General features: G+C 42.4%; 1 pseudogene; it reads left to right on the plus strand.

Annotated features, from left to right (window-relative positions):
* Positions 1-9886: 9886 nt before the first annotated feature.
* LOC142440076 (cold shock domain-containing protein E1-like) lies at positions 9887-15892 on the plus strand (annotated as a pseudogene).
* The last annotated feature ends 3886 nt before the right edge of the window (positions 15893-19778 follow it).

Here is a 19778-nt window from a genome sequence, read left to right on the forward strand (position 1 = left end):
TCCAGACTCTTCATCCAGTCTATCTTATCTAGATAGATCTGTGGAGATAATAATATGCACCAAAATTCAAGACATAGCAAGAAAGGCAATGACTGAGAACACAGCGGTGACAACAAAAAAGGAAACCAAATACCCATAGAAGAATAAATTAATTAAAATTAAAAGTTTTAAAAGAAAGAAAAACTTGTAAATAGATCAAGGTCTGATTTTTTATCTCTAGGAGTGTCCTTCAGTCAGGTCCAATGGGGTACCATGCTCTGGCCCCAGAGTCCGTCCTTTGTACTCCCTCAGGGGCTCCCTGCTCTGCTCCCACTGTTGCTCTGCCGCACACTTTTAGTGGTTTGCCTCGTTGTAACGGGGTCAGTCTGGGCCATTCCCAACACTGAGTCTCCAGTGATTTCCTCCTTAGGGCCCTGGGTCATCAAGGGATGGCGTGTCCCATAGTGGGATCAGCCATCGTGTCCACTCTGTCCATTAGAATAGGCCTTTTAAAAATCTTGATCCCAAATTCTTTTTATATAGTCCATTTTCTCAGATCAGTTGCTCACCATGCAGATTGATTAAGTTTGGTGAAAGGATAGAACCTTTATACACACCTTTCTGGATTTTAAGCCATGCGCTATCTCCTTGTTGTGTTCAAATAGTCGTCTTTTGGTCTATGTACAGATTCTGCATGAAAACAAGGAAATGTTCCTGAATTTCCATTCTTCCTAGTGCTGTCCATAATTTGTTATGATCCACACAATTGAATGCCTTGTCATAGTCAACAAAACACTTCGTTCTGGTATTTTCTACTTTTAGTCAAGATCCATCGGACATCAGCAATGATGTTCCTTGTTCTGTTCGCTATTCTGAACATGGCTTCAGTTTCTGGCAGTTCCCTCTGAACCTGCTGCTGCAACCATTTTTGAATTATCCTTAGCAAAATTTTACTTGCATGTAGTATTAATGATATTATTGTGTCACCATTCTTTGCAGTCTGTTGTCTAAGTAGCTATCTTCCCAATTTCCTGGTGTAGACTAATGAGTGCTTCCAGGGCTGCATCAGTTGTTAAAAAATTTCAATGGATATCTCATTAATTCCAAACGCCTTACTTCATGCCCATGCTCTCAATGTAGCATTGTCTTTTCCTCTCAGAGCGTCTGTTCTTGATCATATGTTCCCCCTGGAAATGGTTCAGTGCCATTTCTTTTGGGTATCTCAACTCTGTGTGTTTTGTATCAAAAACCCTTTTCTTTTGCAGGAAAACGAAGGATGCCCTAACAGAGACATGAACCCTGGACCCTAAGATTAAAAGTTTGATGCTCTATCAACTGAGCTATTTTTCCATCTTTTCTGGATGCTTCCTGCATCATTCAATATTGTGCCATAGAGTCCTTCAACATCGAAACTTGAGCCTTAGCTTTTCCCTCAGTTCTTTTAGCTTGAGATATGCTGAGCATGTCTTTCCTTTTGTTTTCTTCCCTAACTCCTGGTCTTTGCACTTTTCATTATATTGTTCTGCTTGTCTTCTCCAGCTGCCCTTTGACCTTTCCTGTGTTCCTGTCATCGTTTCCTTCTTTCACTTCAGCTACTCTGTGGTTAAGAGCAACCTTCAGTGTCTTCTGATACCGACTTTGGTCTTTTCTTTCTTTCCTGTCTTTTCCATGATGCTCTGCTTTCTTCATGTGCATGTTATTCATGCCCTCCCACAACTTTTCTGGTTGTTAATGTTTAATGTGCCAAATCTGTTTGAGATGATCTCTAAGTGTATGTGGCATGGGATCTTCTCTTGTATACCATCCTTTTGCTTAGAAAGTTTTTCTGTGTGAATTTCTCCAAACCTCTTCTATTTTTACTATGGATCTTATATTTCTTGAAAATTCTATCTTCTCAAAAAATTAAGCATGTAAGTCTAAGATGGGGTTTTCCCTCTTCTCAGTCACACTCAGCCTGAGCTAACAAGTGCTCTGAGATATATATTGTCTTTTCCGATCTCATTTCCTGGGAGCTGAGATTTAGTATTTGGGATATAGTTTAAGGGTGTTCTAAATATTTTGAGGCACATTACTTATAAATACTTAAAATTTAAACTCTAAGACCTAAAAGATCATGTATTTTATATTTTTCTGTATTGTTGCTGGCTATATTGGGGTTTGTTCTCCTACATATGATTGGAATATGCTATGGTGATACTGTAGTGGATAAGAAAAAGAGGAAGAATGTCAACTAGTTGACAGAATCTCCCAGAGTCATTTTTAATAATATGGGCAATGTCTCACATGAACCCAAAGTCTCAAATGTCATCTCCATTCTTAGTATGATTCTTGCTGTTGTTTCGATAGTTCACAGAAGCTGTATATTCAAACCAATGACATGCAAGGCCCAAGACAAAGGAAAGTAGCTTTCTAGTACCACCTTGTGGCAAATCTATTAATACACATTTAAAACCGATGGTAAAAAAAAAAAACTCACTGTCGAGTCAATGCTAACTTTATTTAAATTTTAATCACACCTATAAGCAATCTTAAGTTAGATTGATACTCTTACCACAGTAATATGTCTCAGTTGACAATGTACTATCTCTTGCCATCGAGGTGCAAAGTAATACTCAATTAGAGAAACCCTTTGAAAAAATAAAGTGAATAGTTAGAAATCTCTTATGTAATTAATATACCACACCCTCCCCCCCACAACCAAACTCGCCGCTCTTTAGTTAATGCTGCTCAGAGTGACTCCTATGGTTTCCTTCTCCGGTGGAGCTGCTGGTGATTTCTAACTGACCTCCATGGGCATGCAGCCCAACTCGTGAATATGTAGGGAGCTATATACACACACAGAATTGAGCAAAATATACATTTTTGTAAGTATGCTTATATGTGCATTTATGTGTAGCGATAGGAAGAAATTTTAAATCTAATCAAAACTTGGATCTCTATCTCACTACCATTAAGTTGACTCTGACTTATAACGACCCTATATACAGGTTTTGTGGCTATAAATCTTTACAGGAACAGAGAGCCTCATCTTTTGGAGCGGGTGGCTTAGAACTGCTCACCTTGTAGTTAGCAGCCCAACACTAACCACCAAGGCTCCTTTGAAATTCCTTCAGTGCTGACAAATGCTCAACGGGCACCAGGCTCTGCAAGCGATCTTCTTGTCAGAAGGCACTCAGCGTTTCTTATTCAATGGGCTGAGAAACCCACCTCTCTTTCCTGTGGTCTTGCCACTGTTGGGTTCTCCCATCTCATGGACTCAGCAAGGTTCCACTGCTCTGTCTTCGGGTCTTGATGTGGCCTCTGGAGCTCCTGTGTCTCTGTGGCTTCTGGCTGGGCTCTCGCATGCGCTCTGCCAGCGGCTTTTCTTTCCTGGTGGTTGTGGGATCCCTCTCGTCCAGCTGCTGAGATGATTTGCTTATACCCAAAGGAATGGCCAAACTGACCAATCACCTGCTTCAGCTGGCAAGGCTCACTTCCTGCAAGACATCCCTGAGGAGAAGCCACATGGACCTTCCCTGATGCAGCCCTGGGTGGGACTTGTAGACTTGAGCAGCACTGGTTTGGGATGTTTTCTTTCTTCTTTTTTAAAAATCATTTTATTAGGCATTTGTACAATTCTTATTACAATCCATACATACATCCATTGTGTCAAGCACATTTGTACATTTGTTGCCATCTTCATTCTCAAAACATTTGCCTTCTATTTGAGCCCTTGATATCGGCTCGGCATTTCCCCCCTCTTCCCCCCCCCCGATGAATACTTCATAATTCATAAATTATTATTATTTTGTCATATGTTATACTGTCTGATTTCTCCCCCTGCCCACTTCTCTGCTGTCCATCCCCCAGGGAGGAGGCTATACATAGATTTTTGTAATCGGTTCCCCCTTTCTCCCCACATTCCCTCCACCCTCCAGGCATCACCACTCTCATCTGAAGAGGTCATCTGTCCTGGATTCCCTGTGTTTTCAGTTGCTATATGTACCAATGTACATCCTCTGGTCTAGCCAGATTTGTAAGGTAGAATTGGGAGCATGATAGTGTCAGGGGAGGGGAGGGGAAGCATTTAAGAACTAGAAGAAAGTTATATGTTTTATCATTGCTACACTGCACTTGATTGCCTCATCTCCTCCCCACAACCCTTCAGTAAAGGGGTGTCCAGTTGCCTACTGATGGGTTTTTACCTCCACTCTGCACTCACCCTCATTTACAATGATATGATTTTTTGTTCTTTGATGCTTGATACCTGATCCCTTTGACAGCTCGTGGTCACACAGACTGGTGTGCTTCCTCCATGTGGGCTGTGTTGCTTCTGAGCTAGATGGCTGCTTGTTTACCTTCAAGCTTTTAAGACCCCAGATGCTGTATCTTTTGATAGCCGGGTACCATAAGCTTTCTTCACCACATTTGCTTATGCACATGTTTGTCTTCAGTGATCAAATTGGGAAGGTGGGCACCCATTGATATGATTTTTCATTCTTTGATGTCTGATAACTGGTCCCTTTTACACCTTGTGGTCAGACAGGCTGGTGTGCTTCTTCCATGTGGGCTTTGATGCTTCTGAACTAGATGGCCACTTGTTTATCTGCAAGCCTTTGTGACCCCAGATACTATATCTTTTGATAAGTGGGCACCATTAGCTTACTTCACCACACTTGTTTATGCACACATTTGTCTTCAACGATCGTGTGGGGAAGGTGTGCATCATGGAATGCCAATTTAATAGAACAACATGTTCTTGCATTGAGTAAGTACTTGAGTGGAGGTCCAATGTCCATCTATTGCCTTAATATTAAACCTATAAATATATGCATGTAAATCTGTTTCCCCACACTCATATAAATATATTTACATATGTACATTCCAGTCTGTAGACCTCTATAAATACCCTTTGTCACCTAGTTCTTTCCACTGTTTCCTTTTACTTTCTTCTTGTCCAACGATCATGCTCAGCCTTCATTTGGGTTTCAGTAATTTCTCTTGGTTACATTGCCCTTGCTGAATCCCTACCAGGTCTCTCACACCCTCCTTGCCACTAAATTTGGATCACTTGTTGCTCCCCTGTCCCTGGGTTGGTCAGCACCACCTCCTTACCCCCACCTCCCCATCTCCCATGTCTCACCAGAACCATTGGTCCCATTGTTTTCTCCTCCAGACTATTCATCCAGTCTATGTTATCTAGATAGATCTGTAGAGATAATAATATGCACCAAAAATCAAGGCATAGCAAGACAGGTGATGAATGAGAACACAGCGAAGACAACAACAACAACAACAACAAAAACCAATTACCCATAGAAGAATAAATTAATTAAAAGAAAATAATTTAAAAGAAAGAAAAACCTGTAAATAGATTTTTGATCTCTAGGCGTGTCCTCCAGCCAGATCTGATGGGGTGCCATGCTCTGACTCCAGAGTCTGTCCTTTGTACTCCCTCGGGAGCTCCCTGCTGTGCTCCCCCGTTGCTCTGCTGCATACCTTTAGTGGTTTGCTTCCGTGTTGCGGGGTCAGTCTGGGCCAGTCCCGACACTGAGTCTCCAGTGTTGTTTCCTGTAGGGCCATGTGTCAGTGAAGGGCAGCGTGTATCCTAGTGGGATCAGCCATATTGTCCACTCTGTCCATTGGCTGTTTGGAGTGGGGATATCATCCTCCAGGCCTGGGGGGCCAGGATGTGCTCCACTCTCTCTTCCTCCCCCTACATTTGCTCCCACATGCTCTGATCAGATATGTCCCTCTCCCCTAGCTACAGCTTAAGTGCCGTCCTCTAAAGTAAATTTGTCTAGGGGAGGGGCGGTTGTCCACGTGGCTGGTATGGGGCTGAGCCCTCAGGCCCCTCCACTGGCTCCTCTCTCCATGCTGGCACGCTGCATTCGCATCCCGGAACACTGGCTTTATATCTGGTCCTTCTTTCCCCGTGGAGACACAAACAATACCCTCCTCTTGGGTGGGTCAGTGCCCTCTTCCCCAGCCGCACATCTTTCCCTCCTCCTTATCCTGCCCCCCTTTCAGTTGTCCACCATATGTACCCCTGCATTTGGTCTGGCCCTGCCATACTACCTGGACCTCACCCCTCGAGTGTTTGTAGACAGCAGCTTTTCCCTGTGCCCCTTTTGCAGTTTTCTTTTCTGTTCTTGTTTTTCTTTGTAAACTTACCTCAGCAAACTCATGTTGTACTTGTCCTTTGTGCTTGGCTTACTTCATTTAGCATAATTTCCTCCAGTTCTTCCCATGCGGCAATATGCTTCACGCGTTCACCACTGCTTTTTAGCGATACATAGTACTCCATTGTATGTATGTACCACAGTTTTTTAATCCATTCGTCTATTGATGAAATTTGGGTTGTTTCCAACTCCTTGGAATTGTGAACTGTGCCACAATGAACATTGGAGCACAGATGTCTGACCGTGGTTTGTTTCTTGCCTCTTCTGGGTATAGGGATGTTTTCTGGATGTGCACTTACCCTTTATATAAAACTCTTTCTTTTACCTGGGTTTCTGCAGATTTGCTTCTCTAAAGTTCCCAGACTAGCCCAGAATGGAAGATCCATATCATGTGATTTCACGTCACTGCCAGTGCTTTAGCCTTTTCCATAGACTTGCTTCCCACTTCTGATGTCAGTGAATCAGGAGATGAGGAAGGGGTTTCTGATCCATGTTCACAAATAACATAGGCAATATTGAATTATTCACATTTCATTTCCAATAGTGCAACTCTCTCATGTCTGATACGTCCTATGCCCTCTCCAGATCTTTCTTTGGCAGCAGGAAGTACTCTGCTGCTCTACATCACAATGAGCCCACTAAGCCCTACCAGCCTACAACACACTGTGCTGCCGTTCCCACCTCCCTGCCCCCACCTCCCTGCCCCCACCTACCTGTCGCTCTAGGCCTTTCCATGGGAGAACAGCACAGGTCATATGCATATGTTCTAGGATCTCCTACAGAGCCTTTGGGACCAGGGCGCAGGATCATTTAAGTGGCCCATTGGAGTGGAAGTATGAGGTGTCTTCCTCTTCCAAGCCTTAAAAGAAAATATTTAATCTTAGAAATCTGGCTTTGATGTTATGTTTTTCTTCCAAGACAATTGTTCTTTGTGATTGCTGTTTCTCCCAGATCCTAAGCTTCTGAAATGTCAAAAGGCAATGTCCCCTCTCTGGGTTCTGTGAACATATTGAAGAAGTATTTGGTGTATTTCTCAGATTCCTGTAGGATTCTAGAGATGCTGTACAGTGTTGGCTGACAACTCAAAGCTAGCTTCTGCTCCAGACATTTGCTCTCTACCCAGGTCACTGCTTCACTTGGAAAGCAACTTCCCATTCCTCCAGACTCCTATATTGCCTTGGCTGTTTGCCATGGTGTTTGCTTTGCCTGGGGCTACAACCTTTAGACTCTTTCTCAATATGGAGTCACTCTATGGCGCAATTTATGTTCCAGAGCTCCTTGTAGTATTTGATCAATGCTGCTCTCCATTGAGAACTATTATTGCTTAGCTTTTTTTCATGCCCCAATCCTTCTTCCTTTCCTCCCTTCTCCTGAGGTGACATCCCCAGGAATCACTGGAACAAGAATCCCTAGTTCAGGTGCTGCTTCTTGGGAAGACAATCTTCCTTTTCTGAGGCAATGGACCCTAAATTATCTAATTAACAAAAGTGAATGCGGTAGAAAGTAGAGGTGTTAGGGAATAAAAGAAGTCATAAAATATCAGTAATAACAACAATAGAAGCATATTGATTATGTTTTAAATATATGTTACTCTGCAAGGCTAATGCCATTGATGAGAAGAGAGTTTTCTAGAACAGTTTTGCTACCACTTTGCCTTGGTATGCCACGAGAGGTTTACACGTGTATGTAAAACTGATTGCTCCTTCTATCTGCCCCTATCCCCAACCTTGAGACAGATGAGTAAGACCAGGGTAGCCAGATCCATGAGTTCAGTTACATCTCATGAAGATCAGCTTTATCTATATCTATATAGATTCACCATCATAAGCTGTCACCATACCATCCCCATACATACTGCTTTAAACAAACCCAGTGCAAACCTTAGTGGTTGAAATTAATATTTATTTTATTTGATAAAACATTTTATGGGTTAATAATTTCGGCTCCTCTATGCCACCAGGGGTCCCAGTGTTTACAACACATTACAAAACGGAGCACTGTCGCTAGAAGGACCATGCCAAGTAATTAACTACAGCATACTTATGCTCTAAAAAAGACCATTTTCTACCTCCGTGCATGTACTCTGCATCAAGTGGTGGAGGGAGACTGGAGCAACCTCAGGGTGCCAGGCTCCGGGACTCCTCACTGGTGATGGTGCATATGGAGTGCCTTTGGACAGGCGCTGTAAAGGTACCCTACTTGGGTGATGGGAGGATTCTTTTAAGGTCCTAATCCTGCTTTAGGAAGAATATTCTTGCTTAATTCCTTTCAGTTGCTGGCTCCAACTGCTGTAGGTCCCTCCTTGTTCACCCCCCTTTTTAGCCACATCTTGAGTGGGCACTGGCAAGGATTTCCTCCCAGGAGGCCACACGACTTTCAAGGTTCCTTTCGTGTTAGAACAATCTTTGACGGCGTGGTGATTAAGATGGTTTCGTGGCTCAAGCCATCAAGAGAAAGTTTTTATATTATGGCTTGAGGTTTCTTTGAAAATATATTCTCCACCAAACATAGCAGGGTTCTCATTAATTTATGTTCTTGCCTGTCAGGTCTGCGCACCAGAAACAAAAAACACAATTTCCAAACTCATTTTGGTCTTTGCTTCTGCACTCCCGGATCTATGTTTTTCTTACCTTAATGTGAGCTAACTTGAGGTTATTTGAAATAACAAATTATTTTAAAAATATTTTTTCATCTGATCTTTCCACAGAATTTAAGCATTTGCTTATTGAGAAGTTTTATTGGGTGGCTGATCTCAAGTGTTTTAAAATCTTATCTCTTACTTTTTAAAGTCTACCTCTGAATTTCTAGACTATTGTTTTTCAAGTCTGTAAGAGAGTCAAATTCTTTCTTGAATTTTCTTTTTCCTGATCAAATGCCACCAAGACACGCCAATATACATTTTTAATGAGAATTAGTGCTAGACTTTCAGAAAAGTTGCAAAAGTAGTACAGAGACTTCATGCAGGTTTTCCTAATGTCTACACTTTACATACCCATGGCAGCTGTGGTGGCGTACCAAGTCTCCTTCTTCCTTGCATGGAAATAGTATATTATAAATACCGCTTTATACATTTTCTTCCTCAGTTAACGATATATCTAAAGTGCAAAGCACTTATGTTGCTTCGTTGTTGAGCTGGTTCTCACAGAGACACTATCGGCCACAGTGGAACTGACCCACAGTGTCTCCAATGTGGTAACTCTCTATCGAAGTAGACAGACACGTCTTTCTCCTACAGAACACTTGGTGGGTTTAACCACTGGCTTTTCAGCTAGCAGCTGAATGCTTAGCCACTGCGTCACCAGGGCTGCGTAGTGATAAATCAGCTCGGTTAGTCCGGGTAGACGAGAGAAACAAATCCCTAGACACACATATGTGTATAAGAAAGTTTATATACAAGAGCAGTTGAATATTGAGAAAAATATCCCAGCCCAGTCCAGATCAATTCCATGTCTGATATTAGCCCATATATCTGATACCAATCTATAAAGTACTTTTCAGGCTCACAAAACATGTGCAATGATGCCGAATACAGGAAGGTCATAGTGGGTGGGAAGTCTTGTGGACCCAATGGCAGTGGATGCAACTCCATATCTTTAATGTTGCCATTTGAAGAAGGTTGAATACATGGAATCATATGTATGTGTAATCTTTTGAGATTAGATTTTTCCCCCTTTCAACATAGTTTCCTTGATAGCATCCAAAATGTCGTATGTATCAATGGTTTGTTCCTTTTCAGTGTTGGATACATGAATGTAAGCCAAAAAGTACTGCTTCTAATGTTCCAGCTTATACACGCATGGGTTTATCTCCCCACCTCAAATGTGATCAAACACATCTCTGTTATCAGTCAATGGCTGCAAATAAAAGTTTTTCTCAGTTATCTTCTTGTCTAAGGCTTATTAGGGGGTCTTCAAAAAAATATCCAATCAACATGTAGCTTCAGAGAAAACCAACTGAGTCATTTAAATTTAAGGCTACGTGGTCAGCTTTAAACTTAGCCTTTAGTTGAATTTTACTTTAAAAAGGAAATTTAACCTTAAATTTAACTCAGAAGTTTATGAGAACTATTTGCCGGGGTGTGTGTGTTAATCTTAATAGACTTTCTCAAAGGATCCGGGGGGCTTATTATGAAGATGTTTTACAAAAACTGGAACTTGTTTTGGTGAGAAAAAGGCCAGGAAACTTGTGCGGAGGGATTTTTTCCATCACGCCCCTTGGACACCTTACCCCATTCACCCTCCACGCCAGATTTTTCCCTTTCAGACTTCTCTTTGCTTCCCAAACTCAAAGAACGTTGACAAGAAACATGGTTGGAGCCCCTTGAGGATACAAAAGCTATTTTTTGATGTGGCATAAGTGGGAGAACATAGACTTCTTTGGGGGGAAAGTAATCAAACCCAAATCACTCCCATCGAGTTGATGTCGACTCATGGTGACCCTGTGGAAAAGGGGGGCACTGCCCTGTGGTTGCCGAGGCTGTCCATCTTTATGAGGCAGAAGTTCTCATCTCTCTTCCAAGGGGAAGGACTGCAGAGGAGAGAAATACCAACCTCGGAAGTGTACAGATGATGAGGTAGACTAGGCCAAGAAACAATAGCTTCATATTTTGATGCTCTGCTTAATAAAGGTTTGTATGATTGCACTAGACTTTGACTTACCCTTGTAGTCCGTGATATGAATATACAAGGTGAATTGGGCAAAGGGTTTACCGAACAAATCAGTTTTCCGTGTAACAATTCATACACATTTTGTTTTACATCATAGATTCCTAGCCTCACAATGTAACATCAGCCATCCCACTTCCCCCCTGTGTTTTCTCTTCCTATTCCTTATTTTGATAGCCTTCAAAATTTTGTCCTAGTTATAGATTTTTTTCCATATCTTACATCGTCCTCCGTTGCACTTTACCCACTTTTCCGTTATTCGTCTTCCTGGGAGGAAGTTCTGGGTTGATCCTTGTGATCAATTCCCCCTTTTACCCCACACCCTCCCCTAATTCTCCTGTTATCTCTACTCTCCTTGTTGGCCCTGAGGGGTTTATCTATCCTGGATTCCTTGTGTTGCGGGCTCGGGCTCTTATCTATAGCAGTGTGCATGCTCTGGTCTAAGCCGATTGGTTTTTTATTTTTTTAAGTATTTTTTATTAGGGGCTCATACAACTCTTATCACAGTCCATACATACACCAATTGTGTAAAGCAAACCTGCACATTCACTGCCCTCATCATTCTCAAAACACCTGTTCTCCACCCAAGCCCCTGGCATCAGGTCCTCACTTTTCCCCCTCCCTCCCCCCTGCCCCCTCCCTCCTGAACCCCTGATAATTTATAAATTAATATTTTGTCATATCGTGCCGACATCTCCCCTTACCCACCATTCTGTTGCCCGTCCCCCAGGGAGGAGGTCACATGCAGATCCCTGCAATCAGTTCCCCATCTCCAACCCACGCTCCCTCCACCCTCCCAGCATTGCCACTCACACCACTGGTCCTGAAAGGACCACCTGCCCCGGATTCCCCGTGTTGATAATTTATAACTTATCAAGGGTTTGTGAGGGGTGGTGGGCGAGGGAGGGAGGGGAAAGAAATGGGGAGCTGATATCAGGGGCTCAAGTGGGAAGAGCATGCTTTGAAAATGATGATGGTGGCATATGTGCAAATGTGCTTGACACACTGGAGGAATGTATGGATTGTAATAAGAGATGTAAGAGCCCCCAATAAGAGTATTAAAAATAAATAAAAAGACATAAGAGCTCATGACACAGGATTTCAGGCACAGGAATGGGCATAGCGATACCAGGAGGGTAGGGGGAAGGTGAGGCGAGTGGGGGAAGAAAGGGGAACCGATTGTGATGATTGACATACAACAGCATACCCCTCCCCTCTCAAGGGACATGGGGGAAGGGAGACAGCTGTTGGTGTAAGATATCAAAATAATAATTCATGGTTTATTAAGGGGCCATGGGGGCTGGGGAGGGGTGGGGAAGAGGAGCTGATACCAAGAGCTCAATAGGAAGTAAATGTCTAGAAAATAATGATGGCAACATATGTACAAATGTGCTTATTATAATTGATGTATAGATTATTATAAGAGCTGTAAGAGCCCCCAGTAAAATGATTTAAAAGCATAAAAAATTGTCCTAGAGTGAATACTGCCCTTTGGACCTCAAATGGTTGTTTATTCTGGGTCTGCATATGTTCCTAGTGAGTAATAGGCGTGAGTTCATTTTCCGACCTGCAGTGTGACTAAGAGCCATGGTCTCTGGACTGCCACCCATTTGTATCTGAGAAGTAAACCTGCTCTTCACTATCCGCTGTCAAATCTGTAATATTCACAGGAATACCACCACTTTGGCTCCACACCTGTTCACCCTTTGCTTCTCTCTAAGCACTGACCTGTAGATCAGCTTTGTTCCAGAATCTTCTCTCACAATCGTTTCCTTTGTTGTCTTTAATTCTTTTACTTCTCTCAGCCTCCGTACTTGCTGCAGACCTTCCTCTTATTGCATATATGGGCTTTCTCTTCATTCGTGGTAGCATGTGTCTGCCCCCTAGTCAGTACCTTTACCCCGTCCTGCTGCAAATCATCTTCTAGTGTGAAAACCTTTTCTTCACGCTTGATAATAGTGATCTCCTACAATATTTGTCCTTCCATCATCTTTTAATTTAATTTTCTCATTCTTTCTGAAGCCTTCTCATGTCATGGCTTGTTTAGTCATTCAACAGTGAAGGACATTGGGACTGCTCCTAGTTTGGGGCTATTACAAATAAAGTTACTATAATCAATTGTGTGCATTATTGCTATATGCATTTTTGTTCTGTAGATGATAAATATCTTTATCTGTGGCCTCTTTTGCTCTTTTTCTATTACTTTAAGAGAGCACACATTCTTACATACCAGGCAGTGCTGCTTATGGGGGCATTGAGCTGTTGGGTATAAAGTGTAACAGAACCAAGTTTACCACCAGAAATGGCTGCTTCAAGTTCACATCAGGCAAGGAACAAAGCTCGAGACAACTAGCAACACCGAAGAAGAGTATACTTAAGTTGAAGACACAGCACTTGATCTGAAACACGAAGTCTGTACCTACTCCACAGCTTAGAGGGAGGACTTCCCAACACCGCAGTCGTCTTCTTTCCTCCAGAGCTGTACTGTGAGGTTGCCCAGTGCATCAGCAGTCATATTCTTCATTAGCTTGACAGGTCATTTTTCTCCTGCTCTTTTTTTAATACTAGCAACTTTCATCCCTTGAAACATGTACTGAAAAAGAAGAATAAGCAAACACTACTGAAAGTGTAATATTTGATTATCACTGTGAGGTGAGCTTTGATCCAAACCTTTTCCACAACAATCAAAACAATTGGTACCCCAATGGTATTTCAGCAGCATTGCACAAAGCTGGGGTTATTGAAAAATGCTAACCTCTTATGGATTTATTCAGTCTTCAGAATGTCAACCTAGACTATTTTTCTACTGTTCTCAGTATAATGGCAACTTGCAGGACTCAAAAGTAGGAGATGATGTTGAATTTGAAGTATCATTTGATTGGCAGACTAGGAAACCCATTGTTGTTAAACTGGTGAAGATAAAACCAGAGATCCTCCCCAAAGAATGGATGGATGAACAAAAGGGGTTTAATCTGACACACACCCCTAAAGATTCTGAAGGCAATGTTCAGCTGGAAACCAGAGATAAAATAAACTTTGTAATAGACAACAATAAGCATACTGGTGCTGTAAGAGCTTGTGATATTACGCTCTTGGAAAAGAAGCAAGCTCTCTGCAAAGGAGTAGTTTGTGCCACGAAGGAGGCATTTGGCTCTATTGTTAAAGAGATTCTTTCACTACAGTGAATTTAAGGGTGACCTAGAAGCCTTACAGCCAGGAGATGATGTGGAGTTCACAGTCAAGGGCAGAAATGGTAATGAAGTTGCAACAGATGTCAGACGTTTGCCTCAAGGGAGAGTCCTCGTTGAAGATATCAAAGCATTGAACATTGTGAAGGCACTCTAGCCAGTGACCCCCAAAGTACCCAGTGAAAACCAGAACGATCCACTGCCGGGACACATCGGAGTTGATTTTGTAATTCCTAAAGAACTTCCCATGGGAGACAGATACAAAATCCAAGGTGAGCCTGCTGGAAGGTGACCAGGCTAGATTTAATATTTCAACAGACCGATGTGACAAATTAGAGCAAGCAACGAGTATGCAAGTTCTATCCAATACACTTCCATTCAAGCCGGAGAAATGGGCGTGACTGCTGCCAGGAGAGATGGTTTTGGTCTCAACAAGTGTGTGGCTCCTGATGCTCATGTGTTCTTTCACTCCCGTGAGATTTTGATGGGAACCAGCTCCATATTGCCGACGAAGTCGTGTTGACTGTAGTTCCCGATATGCTCTCTCCCCAAGGAAACCATGCTATTAGGATTTTAAAACTTCCTGCATAGTTTTGTTTCATTCCCATTCCAATCATCACTTTCTGGGCACCGTAGAAAAAGAAGCCACTTTTCCCCATCCCAGTACCACTAGCCCAAATGAAGGCAAAGAGAAGGAGGCCGAGGATGGCATTATTGCCTATGATGATTGTGGGGTGAAACTGTCTATTGCTTTTCAAGCCAAGATGTGGAAGGATCTACCTCTCCTCAAATGGGAGATAAGGTTGAGTTTAGTATTAGTGACAAACAGAGGCCTGGTCAGCAGATTGTAACTTGTGTGTGACTTTTAAGTCATAATTCCAACTCCAGGAGGCTGTTGGGTTATGAGACAACGCTGAAGGATAATTTTGGATTTATTGAAACAGCCAATCATGATAAGAAAATCTTTTTCCATGATAGTAAGTTCTTTGGTGATGTCAGTTGCCTGGAATTGGGAGATAGTCGAGTATAAGCTTGTCCAAATGCAAAAGCAACATAGTCATTGCGGAAAAGCTGAATAAAACACAGCGAATGGTATTACTGAAGAAGCTGATCCCACTCTCTAGTCTGGGAAAGTCATTCGTCCCCAGAGGAGTGTTGATTCAACACAGACTGAGTACTACGGGATGATTGAGATTGTGGAAGGAATGCATGTGGAAGGTGAGGTGTTTCCTTTGAGCATAGTTGGGGTGGCCAACAAGGGGATTGCCTGCAGGAAGGGCAGAGTGCCAAGTTCCACTTGTGTGTCCTGGGCCAGCATGCACAGACTGTGGCCTACAACATCACACCTCTTCAAAGGGCCACAGTGGGGTGTGTGAAGGATGGGTTTAGCTCCATTAACTATGAAGTAGGAGATAGAAAGTATGTGTGGATTATGATAAGAGTTGAATGAACCCCTAATAAAATTATTTAAATAAAACAACAAACCAAACAAACACCCAAATCAGAAAAGAAAGAAAGAAGCTCTTTTTGCATGTGAAGGAAGTTCAGGATGGCATTGAGCTACAGGCAGGAGATAAGGTGGGGTTCTTGGTGATTCTTCATCTTCGCACTGGCAAATGCAGCACCTGACATGTTTGGTGTGTCTAGGAAGGCTCCAAGACCTGGTCAGTGGGTCAGTCGCTTGAAGGCTATCACTCTGGATGATGCTAGTGCTCCTCACCTCACGGTTCTTCATCAGTCAAGGGGACCAGATAACTCAATGGGATTTGGTGCCAAAATAAAGCTCTATCAAGCTGGTGTCATTGACTTATCATACCCACAAAGCACATCATTAGTCAACTATGATCAAGTTGGGGTGTGGGGGAAGGGTTATGAGTATCTCCCTCTTCATCCTGCCTGAAATATGGAATGCTTATTCAAATAAGCTATAACACCAAAACTTCCACATATTACGTTAAAAAGAAATTTAAGAAAATCATCTTAAGTTATCCACAGTTGCAGCCTGGAAAAACTTAAGGTGGCGCCTTTTAGTATCAATTTTAGGAGCTTCTTTTGGTGCATCTAACACAACTGGTAATTGCAAAATCCACTTCTGTTGGGAACCGGACATAATCAGCCTGACAAGACCGACTCCATGCTGTCTGCCCGGCAGGGCTAAAGCCACTTCACCTCAACCTTACCTTATCCTGACAAACACCAGATGGCCCACCTTTGTTGACTCCGGCACCAGACATTACAACCGTAGATTTGTGTCTCCCTACCTTGTGTGCTCTACACCCCCTCCCTTCCTTTTTTTTACCTTCCCTTGGAATTCCTTTGTTTGCCTCACCCTTTAAAAAGAGGCTTGTGTAGCAATAAACAGAGACCTTGACAAGAATCTGCTTGGTCTCCTCTCTCTCGCCCGTTTCTCTTTCAGGCTGGGTCCCCCTCGGTAACCTCTCGAATAACTGAGTCCCGCTGTCCCGGGCACACTTCGCTGGTTTAAGTGATAAATATAGACAGTTACCTTGTTGGTCCTATGAAATCCTGCCCTTGACAATTTCTGCCTTCATGACTTCTGCCACGATGTTCTTCCTTAGCACTTGGCAACTCTTCTCCTTGACCTTCCTGTTTGTTCATCATGCTCTCATTCTGAGGACCAGATGAGGGTGACTAAGCTACCTTTGAAAAATGACAAACATTTGTCACAGACAGATTCCTTCCATGGATGGCCAAGGGCTGGTTTTCATGTCGTATACAATCTTCTCACAGTCCACTAGTGAAGCTTGGTTAGATTTCCATGCAAATTATCTTCCAGAGTGGTCCCCCCGCCTTCCCCAGGATAGGGGTAGTGCGTGAGGGGGGCTAACTTTACTACAATTAGTATGTATGGTGCAGAATTTCATGCAAATGAGGTGTGCCAGGAATGTGATCATTTAAACGTATTTTAACTAAAACAACAAAGGACGAATGCACAAATGTGCTGCTACTTAGACCACTGCAGTTTCTGGGACCCAATTTCTTTTACTGATTTAAAAATAAAACAAAGAAAGTTGTGCCTGAAATGAATCCTTTTTTTTTTTAATGAACCAGTAGCCTTGGTCTGGTTCCTGTATCACGTAAAATATGGGTGCTGGAGCCTTGGTGTGGCTTCTGTTTGTCCTGTCACGAGAATGAATTGGTCTAACTTCATGACCCTCATCTTGAATTGGCCTCGTAGAGGGCACCTGGCCAGTGAACTAAAAACAGTGTGTAAGGGTCTGCTCAGGGGGAAGGGGGGACAGAGCTTTATCTTCCCCATTGTCATTTGAGGTTTTGGTCTTCTCTGGGTAAAGAGGCATTTATCTTTGTGAACACAAAACAATTTTGCTTTCTCCAGTGGGGGAAAAATGGAAATGAATCAAGTTTTACTGATTTTTGAAGAAAAAAAAAAAACCCCACGAAAACAAACAGATAAGAGAATGTATCTTAACCAGTACTGAATGTGAAGGACAGCCCTGGAACTGTATTAAGAACTTTATCTGCATCAAGGTAATTTAATATACCTTAATCCTGATAGTAACTCAATGATGTAGGCATTTTAATCATATATGGGTACATTCTACTAATGGGGAAATAAAAGCATAGGAAAATAATTGATATATTGGTTCTATCTTATAGTTGTCTGGTCAGAGTACCTTGTTTTCATCACACGACTATAAAATAGTAAAAAAATCATTTGTAAATATTCTATCTTTCTGCTACCTTTAATTTTCTCTGAAATTCATATGTAAAATAAAATGACAGTGCTTTAGTCTAAGCACTTAGAAACCTTTATGGGCATACAAAATATTGTAGAAGGTAGGCTCTGACCAAGCTTATATCTTATTGCTAGGTAACTTTAGGTACATAAGTGCTCTCTTCTCCTTTGAACAGGTTCCATACCACTGCTAGGTACTAGGGACACAAAGGGAGCCCTAGTGGCATACTGAATTACAAGGCCAGCAGTTCAAAAACACCAGCTGCTGCATGGGAGAAAGCTGAGGCTTTCTGTTTCTGTAAAGAGTTAAAGTTCAGAAATGCACAGGTGCCGTTCTACGCTGTCCTGTAGGGTAGCTATGAGTCGGAATGGACTCAGTGGCAGTGAGTTGAGTTGTTGTGGAGGGATATACATATTTAGGCATTTATCCAAAAAGTAAAGAAAAAAGGCAGAAGACAACCTTTAATGAGCTCTCATGGCACTGTCAGTAGGACCGACCGCTAACCTCAAGGTTGCCTATTTAAACCCACCAGCTGCTCCTTGAGACAAAGATAAGACAGTCTACTGGTTCAGCTGTTTGAACTCACCAGCCATTTCTCAAGTGTAAGGTTTACAATGTTGGCACCCCTATAGGGCAGTTCTACTAGCTCCTATTGGGTTACTGTGAGTTGGAATCAGCTCAATGGCAGTAGGTTTGTGTGGTATGAGCTGGGGGTACCAGCCCCCACCACTATTCACGGGTTCAGTAAGCACAATTGTACAGTTGAGATATATAAGTATATTATATTAAAGTCATCGAGAGCATGAGAGATAAGAGATATTGCAATAATGGAGTCAGACACATTTCATAGTAGCATGCTCACCTCAGCTTTGCTTGGTGGTCCGCATGGAGAGAGGGGGAAGGACAGGAGGGCAAGGGGAAAGGGGACAGGGGAGTGAGGATGGGATAGGAGAGGAGCAGCTGAGCGAGAGGGGCGGGGGTGACCAGTGAGAGCCATCTCTATTGCTAACCCAGCCTATATACCTTGGGGGGGGCGTGCAAGCCCACTAATTACAGGTAAAGACATAGGTCACAGGAAGGGGTTGCACTATAGGTTATACAGTAATGAGAGGGGGTGGTCTAGGGACATACACACAATAGGAAGAGGAGGGATTGGGGTATACATGTGACAAGATGGGCGGGTCCTAGATTTAGGATGGCAGCTTAACTTTGACCTGTTCTTTGGATCTCCATAGGAACCATTATCAGTAGGGTGTGAACTCCACCTACAGGAACCAAATCAGTGACTGCAGGCTTTTCCATTGTCTTTAACAGCAGGGAGTGGGGCCCTCTGCAGTCTGGCAACTAATAGTCCTCAGGGAGGATGTCTGTGAGCATCTGACCTCCCCCCACATGTTTGGTTTCATGTAGGTACTTAATAAATATCTCATTCACATCAATGCTATAAACCCAGAAACCAAACTCATCATCGTGGAATTGGTTCTGACCCTCCAATGCTGTAAAACAAGTCTTAAATAAACCATTTAAGGATGAGAGCATGGAAGCTGCTTGAGATTAGTAAGTATCTCAAGCCACAAAGCAAATAAATGATGGGCCAATGTATGGTGGCACTAAGGAGTTTAGAGGGTGATTGATAGAGATAAATGTCTGATCCCACACAGAGTGCTTTCAGTTTTATCTATCTCTCTGTCATCTATCAATAATAATCGTTATTATTTATTTATTTTAATCAGTTGTTATTATTTATTTTTTGGGAGACAAAAATTGTACACATTTTTTTCTTTTTAAAATCATTTTATTGGGGGCTTGTACAACTCTTATCACAATCCATCTACTATACATTGAATCACAATATATTTGCTGCATTGAGTTATTTTCTAATTTTTATGTTTTGTTCTAGAATGAAGCTGCGTTTCATGATTTTCTAGCCTAGTTTTCATCTTTATAACCTCCATGGTTTGGAGCCAGTTTTTATCTATTTATTTATTTTAAATTTAATCATTTTATTGGGGGCTGGCACAACTCTTATCACATTCCAAACATACATCCATTGTGTCAAGCACATTT

Source organism: Tenrec ecaudatus, chromosome 2 (assembly GCF_050624435.1).
Source record: "Tenrec ecaudatus isolate mTenEca1 chromosome 2, mTenEca1.hap1, whole genome shotgun sequence".
NCBI classification, from domain to species: domain Eukaryota; kingdom Metazoa; phylum Chordata; class Mammalia; order Afrosoricida; family Tenrecidae; genus Tenrec; species Tenrec ecaudatus.